Source organism: Arachis duranensis, chromosome 1 (assembly GCF_000817695.3).
Source record: "Arachis duranensis cultivar V14167 chromosome 1, aradu.V14167.gnm2.J7QH, whole genome shotgun sequence".
Classification (NCBI taxonomy): domain Eukaryota; kingdom Viridiplantae; phylum Streptophyta; class Magnoliopsida; order Fabales; family Fabaceae; genus Arachis; species Arachis duranensis.
In genome coordinates this window covers 26,303,894-26,311,839 of record NC_029772.3, presented here as the reverse complement: position 1 = coordinate 26,311,839, position 7,946 = coordinate 26,303,894, and the positions used below count along the sequence as shown (strand labels likewise).

The window sequence follows — 7,946 nt, the reverse complement described above, 5'->3', positions numbered from 1 at the left end:
GCCCAAGAATTCAAGTGAAGTTAGGTAGGAGTGACATTACAAGTCCAGAGGATGTCCGTCTCAAAGTCAGAGAAAGGAAGTTTAATGCCTAATTTGGTAAAGAAGCAATCATATGCATAGGAAAAGGGGCGTTCCAAGTTGTCTAAAGGAGGGAAACACACTCTCTCCTCAGGATCTAGCACTACTAACTCATAATTTCACTCATTTTCCTGACTTTCACATATTCTATGGTGTCTACAGAATACATCTACGTACTCTTTGTCAAATACGGAAACAGGATGAAACAAAATACTATCAACCCAAGATGACAAAGAAGGCGGGACCTTTGATGACATGTTGACAATTCTAGACCGAGACAAAAAAAAGTACCCCTACAAATACAAAAATAACCAAGTCATCACTAAAGAGCTCAGCCACAGTAAAAAGAAGTCGTACAAAGCAACAAAACACATAACGTAATTTCAAAAAGATCTTTTTAGAACAGAAAGCATAAAAATGGTGTTCCTCCTACACTACCATCAGCAACACCATTGGGGGTAACACAAATACATTCAACAAGTCACAAACGATAACAAGTTCCTCCAAATTTTAAAACCACAATCAAATATTCATAATAAGTAATATCCGGCAACAAAAATAGTTTCCGCCAACAAAAACGGTTCAAAAGGGAAAGGGTTTTTTTAGCAATAAACAAGGCAACAACAGTTAAACAAGTCATTAAAGAAATCGCAAAGCACAAGTATCGATGGTACATAAAATCGTGAGTTCACACTTTTCTCACAACTCCGCATAGCTGACCAGCAAGTGTACTGGGTCGTCCAAGTAATACCTTACGTGAGTAAGGGTCGATCCCACGGAGATTGTCGGCTTGAAGCAAGCTATGGTCATCTTGTAAATCTTAGTCAGGCGAATTCAAATGGTTATAAGGTTTTGATGATTAAAAGAGAAATAAAACATAAAATAGGATAGAGATACTTATACAATTCATTGGTGGAAATTTCAGATAAGCGTATGGAGATGCTTTGTTCCCTCTGAGCCTCTGCTTTCCTATTGTCCTCATCCAATCATGCGTACCCCCTTCCATGGCAAGCTGTATGTTGGTGGATCATCATTGTCAATGGCTACCATCCGTCCTCTCAGTGAAAACATATCCGCTATGGTTTCCCGCATGGCTAATCAGCTATTGGTTCTCGATCGTGTCGTAATAAGATCCATTGATCCTTTTTCACACTGTCATTGCACCCAACAGTCATGAATTTGAAGCTCGTCACAGTCATCCCATCCCAGATCCTACTCAGAATACCACAGACAAGGTTTAGACTTTTTGGATCACAAGAATACTGCCAATTGATTCTAGCTTATACCACGAAGACTCTGATCTCACAGAATGGAAGGCTCTGTTGTCAGGAGAGACAACCATGCATCGTAAACCAGGAGGCCAAGAGATACACACTCAAGCTCTTGCAGATAGAACGGAGGTGGTTGTTAGGCACGCGTTCATAAGTGAGGATGATGATGAGTGACATGGATCATCACATCCATCAGGTTGAAGTACGAGTGAATATCTTAGAACAAGAATAAGCTTGAATTGAATAGAAAAACAATTGTACTTTGCATTAATTCATGAGGAATAGCAGAGCTCCACACCTTAATCTATGAGGTGTAGAAACTCCACCGTTGAAAATACATAAGTGATGAAGGTCCGGCATGGCCGAATGGCCAGCCCCCAAACGTGATCTAGAGATCCAAAGCTAGTCTAAAAAATGATCTAAAGATGTAAATACAATAGTAAAAAGTCCTATTTATACTAAACTAGTAAACTAGATTTACAGAAAATGAGTAACTAAGTATAGATAGTGCAGAAATCCACTTCCGGAGCCCACTTGGTGTGTGTTTGGGCCGAGCATTGAAACTTTTACGTGCATAGGCTTTTCTTGGTGTTTAAACGCCAGTTTTGGTGCTAGTTTGTGCGTTTAACTCCAGCTTTGGTGCCAGTACTAGCGTTTTACGCCAAAAAAGGGTCTCTGGTGGGCGTTTAGACGCCAGTTTGGGCCATTAAATCTCGAGCAAAGTGGGGACTATTATCCATTGTTGGAAAGTCCAAAATGTCTACTTTCCAACACAATTGAGAGCGCACCAATTGGGCTTCTATAACTCTAGAAAATCTACTACGAATGCAGGGAGGTCAGAATCCAACAGCATCTTCAGTCCTTTCTTGGCCTTTGAATCAGATTTTTGCTTAGGTCCCTCAATTTCAGCCAGAAAATACCTGAAATCACAGAAAAATATACAAACTCATAGTAAAGTCAAGAAATGTGATTTTTGCATAAAAACTAATAAAAATATACTAAAAAGTAACAAAAACATATTAAAAACTATGTAAAAACAATGCCAAAAAGTGTATAATTATCCGCTCATCACAACACCAAACTTAAATTGTTGCTTGTACCTAAGCAACTGAAAACAAAATAGGATAAAATAAGAGAACATACTATAAATCTCAACATATCAATGACATTTAGTCCCAATTAGATGAGCGGGGCTAGTAGCTTTTTGCCTCTGAACAATTTTGGCATCTCACTTTATCCTTTGAAGTTCAGAATGATTGGCATCCATTAGGAACTCAGAATTTAGATAGTATTATTGATTCTCCTAGCTCAGTATGTTGATTCTTGAACACAGCTACTTTATGAGTCTTGGCCGTGGCCCTAAGCATCTTGTTTTTCAGTATTACCACTGGATACATGAATGCCACAGACACATAATTGGATGAACCTTTTCAGATTGTGACTCAGCTTTGCTAAAGTCTCCAGTTAAAAGTGTCCAGAGTTTTTGAGCACACTCTTTTTGCTTTGGATCACGATATTTAACTACTCAATCTCAAGCTTTTCACTTGGACCTTCATGCCACAAGCACATGGTTAGGGACAGCTTGATTTAGCTGCTTAGGCCAGGATTTTGTTCCTTTGGGCCCTCCTATCCATTAATGCTTAAAGCCTTGGATCCTTTTTACCCTTGCCTTTTGGTTTTAAGGGCTATTGGCTTTTTCTGCTTGCTTTTTCTCTTTTTTTTTTTAATTTTTGCCACTTTTTTTCGCAAGCTTTTTCTTTTTAACTGCTTTTTCTTGCTTCAAGAATCAAATTTATGATTTTTCAGATCATCAATAACATTTCTCTTTTTTTCATCATTCTTTCAAGAGCCAACAATTTTAATATTCATAAACTTCACTATAAAAAATATGCATTGTTCAAGCATTCATTCAGAAAACAAAAAGTATTGCCACCACATCAAAATAATTAAACTAATTTCAAGATAAAATTTGAAATTCATGTACTTCTTGTTCTTTTGTAATTAGGAACATTTTTCATTTAAGAAAGGTGAAGGATTCATGGAATTATTCATAGCTTTAAGACATAGACACTAGACACTAATGATCATGTGATGAAGACACAAACATAGACAAACATAAAGCATAAAAATAAAAAAACAGAAAAATAAGAACAAGAAAATTAAAGAACGGGTCCACTTTAGTGATGGCGGCTAGTTCTTCCTCTTAAAGATTTTATGGAGTGCTTGAGCTCCTTAATGTCTCTTCCTTGCCTTTGTTGCTCCTCCCTCATGGCTCTTTGGTCCTCTCTAATTTCATGGAGGATAATGGAATGCTCTTGGTGCTCCATCCTTAGTTGCTCCATGTTGGAACTCAAATCTCCTAAGGAGGTGTTGAGTTGCTCCCAATAGTTGTATGGAGAAAAATGCATCCCTTGAGGTATCTCAGGAATTTCTTGATGAGGGACTTCTTCATACGTTTGTTGAGGTCCATGAGTGGGCTCTCTTATTTGCTCCATCCACTTTTTAGTGATGGCCGTGTCCTCTTCAATGAGGATGTCTTCCTCTATGACAATTCCAGCTAAACTGCATAGGTGACAGATGAGATGAGGGAAGGCTAACCTTGCTAAAGTGGAAGGTTTGTCAGCAACCTTGTATAGTTCTAGAGGTATGATCTCATGAACTTCCACTTCCTCTCTAATCATGATGCTATGGATCATGATAGCCCGATCCACAGTTACTTCGGATCGGTTACTAGTAGGAATGATGGAGCGTTGGATGAACTCCAACCATCCTCTAGCCACAGGCTTAAGGTCAAGCCTTCTTAGTTGAACTGGCTTGCCTTTAGAGTCTCTCTTCCATTGAGCTCCTTCTACATATATGTCCATGAGGACTTGGTCCAACCTTTTATCAAAGTTGACCCTTCTAGTGTAGGGGCGTGCATCTTCTTGCATCATTGGCAAGTTGAATTCCAGCCTTACATTTTTCGGACTGAAATCTAAGTATTTCCCCCGAACCATTGTGAGCCAATTCTTTGGGTTCGGGTTCATACTTTGATCATGGTTCTTAGTGATCCATGCATTACCATAGAACTTTTGAACCATTAAGATTCTGACTTGTTGAATGAGATTGGTGAGAGCTTCCCATCCTCTTCTCCTAATATCATGTCGGATCTCCAGATATTCACTCTTTTTGAACATGAAGGGGACCTCAGAGATCACCTTCTTCTTGGCCACAACTTCATAGAAGTGGTCTTGATGGACCTTTGAGATAAATCTTTCCATCTCCCATGACTCAGAGGTGGAAGAAATTACCTTCTCTTTCCTCTTCCTTGAGGTTTCTCTGGCCTTAGGTGCCATTAATGGTTATGGAAAATTAAAAAGCAAGGCTTTTTCCACACCAAACTTAAGAGGTTTGCTCATCCTCGAGCAAAAGAAGAAAGAAGAGAGTAGAAGAAGGAGAAGAAAAGTGGGAGATGGAGGCTAGAGAGGGTTCAAGGGGTTTTAATGTATGTGATGTGTGAAAATGAAGGAGTAAGGAGGGGTATTATAGAGTAAGAAAGGGAGTTGGTTCGTGTGAGAAGGGGTGGGTTTGAGAGGAAAATAGTTTGAATTTGAGTGGGTGGGGGTAGGTGGGTTGTATGATGGGTTTATGGGAATTAGGGAATGGGTGTGAGTGGTCAAGAGAATATGGGGAAGAGGGTAAGATTTGATAGGTGAGTGGTGTTTTGGGTAGAGTATTATGGAGAAGTGTGAAGAGGTGAGAGAGTGAGGTGGGATAGGTGGGGATCCTGTGGGGTCCACAGATCCTGAGGTGTCAAGGATTTTTCATCCCTGCACCTTTCTGGCGTTAAACGCCCCTCTGTGTGCCATTTATGGCGTTTAAATGCCAGACTGATGCCCTTTTCTGGCGTTTAAACGCCAGTTTGCTGCCATTTTCTGTCATTTAAACGCCAGTCTGCTACCTTTTCTGGCGTTTAAATGCCCAGAAAGGTGCCAGACTGGGCGTTTAAACGCCTATTTTTCTACCTTTACTGGCATTTAAACGCTAGTTTGCCTGCCAGTTTTGGCGTTTAAACGCCAGACTGCTGCCCATTTCTGGCGTTTAAACGCCCAGAATGGTGCCAGGCTGGGCGTTAAACGCCCATTTTGGTATCCTTGCTGGCGTTTAAATGCCAGTAAGCTCGTCCTCCAGGGTGTGCCATTTTTATGCTGTTTTTTATTTTTCTTTAATTTTTGCAGTTGTTTTTGTGACTACACATGATCATCATCCTAAAGAAAACATAAAATAACAATGGAAAATAAAATAAAAGAGTAATTAATAAAGATAAATAAAATTGGGTTGCCTCCCAATAAGCGCTTCTTTAATATCAATAGCTTAACAGGAAGCTCTTACAGAGCTTCACAGGTTCTCAGAGCATGATTGTGGCCTCCCAACACCAAACTTAGAGTTTGAATGTGGGGGCTTTGCATGACTCTGCATGGAGAGAATTGAATGAAGCTTTTCATGCTTCTTCCCCATGTTTACAGAAGAAGATCCTTTAGCCTTAAACACAAGGTAGTCCTCATTCACTTGAAGGACTAGCTCTCCTCTGTCCACATCAATCACAGCCTTTGCTGTGGCTAGGAAGGGTCTTCCAAGGATGATGGATTCATCCTCATCCTTTTTAGTGTCTAGGATTATGAAATTAGCAGGGATGTAAAGGTCTTCAACCTTTACCAAGACATCCTCTACAAGTCCATAAGCCTGTTTCTTTGATTTGTCTGCCATCTCCAGTGAGATTCTTGCAGCTTGTACCTCAAAGATCCTTAGTTTCTCCATTACAGAGAGTGGCATGAGGTTGATACTTGATCCTAGGTCACACATAGCCTTTTCAAAGGTAATAGTGCCTATGGTGCAAGGTATCAAGAACCTATCGGGATCCTCTTTCTTTTGAGGTAATTTCAGCTGAACCAATGCACTTAGTTCATTGATGAGCAATGGAGGTTCATCCTCCCAAGTCTCATTACCAAATAATTTTGCATTCAGCTTCATGATTGCTCCTAGATATTGAGCAACTTGCTCTTCAATAATAACTTCATCTTCTTCAGAGGAAGAATACTCATCAGAGCTCATGAATGGTAATAGGAAGTTCAGTAGAATCTCTATGGTCTCTAGATGAGCCTCAGATTCATTTGGTTCCTCATGAGTGAACTCCCTAGTGGTCAGTGAAAGTCCCATGAGGTCTTCCTCACTGGGAATCACTGCCTTTCCTTCCTCTATAAGTTTGGCCATGTTGGCCATGTTGCACTCTCTTTTTGGATTCTCTTATGTATTGTTTGGGAGAGTGTTAGGAGGAGTTTCAGTAACTCTTTTACTCAACTGACCCACTTGTGCCCCCAGATTTCTTATGGAGGACCGTGCCTCAGTCATGAAACTGAGGGTGGTCTTAGATAGATCAGTGACTATATTTGCTAAGCTAGAGAGGCTTTGCTCAGAATTCTCTATCTGTTGTTGAGAAGATGATGGGAAAGGCTTGCTATTGCCAAACCTGTTTCTCCCACCATTATTGTTACTGAAGCCTTGTTGAGGCTTCTATTGATCCTTCCATGAGAAATTTGGATGATTTCTCCATGAAGGATTATAGGTGTTTCCATAGGATTCTCCCAAGTAATTCACCTCTTTCATTGCAGGGTTCTCATGGTCATAAGCTTCTCTTTCAGAGGAGGCGTCTTTAGCTTGCAATCCAGTCAGACTCTGAGAAATTATATTGACTTACTGAGTCAATATTTTATTCTGAGCCAATATGGCATTCAGAGTATCAATCTCAAGAACTCCTTTCTTCTGAGTCACCCCATTATTCACAGGATTTCTCTCAGAAGTGTACATGAACTGGTTATTTGCAACCATTTCAATGGGTTCCTAGGCTTCTGCAGGCATTTTCAGATGAAGAGATCCACCAGCAGAGTGATCCAATGACATCTTGGATAACTCAGACAGACCATCATAGAATATACATATGATGCTCCATTCTGGAAACATGTCAGAAGGACACCTTTTGGTTAATTGCTTGTATCTTTCCCAAGCTTCATAGAGGGATTCACCTTCTTTCTGTCTGAAGGTTTGGACATCCACTCTGAGCTTACTCATCTTTTGAGGTGGAAAGAATTTATTCAAGAGAGCATTGACCAGCTTGTCCCAAGAGTTCAGGCTTTCTCTAGGTTGTGAGTCCAACCATGTTCTAGCTCTATCTCTTACAACAAAAGGGAAAAGCATAAGTCTGTAGAGCTCGGGATTAACCCCATTGGTCTTAACAGTATCACAGATCTGCAAGAATTCAGATAAGAACTGATGAGGATCTTCTGATGGAAGTCCATAAAACTTGCAGTTCTACTGCATTAGAGAAAATAATTGAGGCTTAAGCTCAAAGTTATTTTCTCCAATGGCAGGAATTGAGATGCTTCTTCCATAGAAGTTGGAAGTTGGTGTAGCATAGTCACCAAGCATCTTCCTTGCATTGTTGTTATTATTTTCGGCTGCCATGTCTTCTTCTTTTTTGAAAACTTCTATTAGGTCCTCTCCAGAGAATTGTGCTTTAGCTTCTCTTAGCTTCCTCTTCAGAGTCCTTTCAGGTTCAAGATC

At 40.1% G+C, this 7,946-nt stretch overlaps 1 non-coding gene across 1 annotated transcript; it reads left to right on the top strand.

Moving 5' to 3' along the window:
• Nucleotides 1-7,344: 7,344 nt before the first annotated feature.
• On the top strand, nt 7,345-7,448 carry LOC127742626 (small nucleolar RNA R71). Its single transcript, XR_008003972.1, has one exon. It is a non-coding gene; the product is annotated as a small nucleolar RNA R71 (small nucleolar RNA).
• Nucleotides 7,449-7,946: the final 498 nt, after the last annotated feature.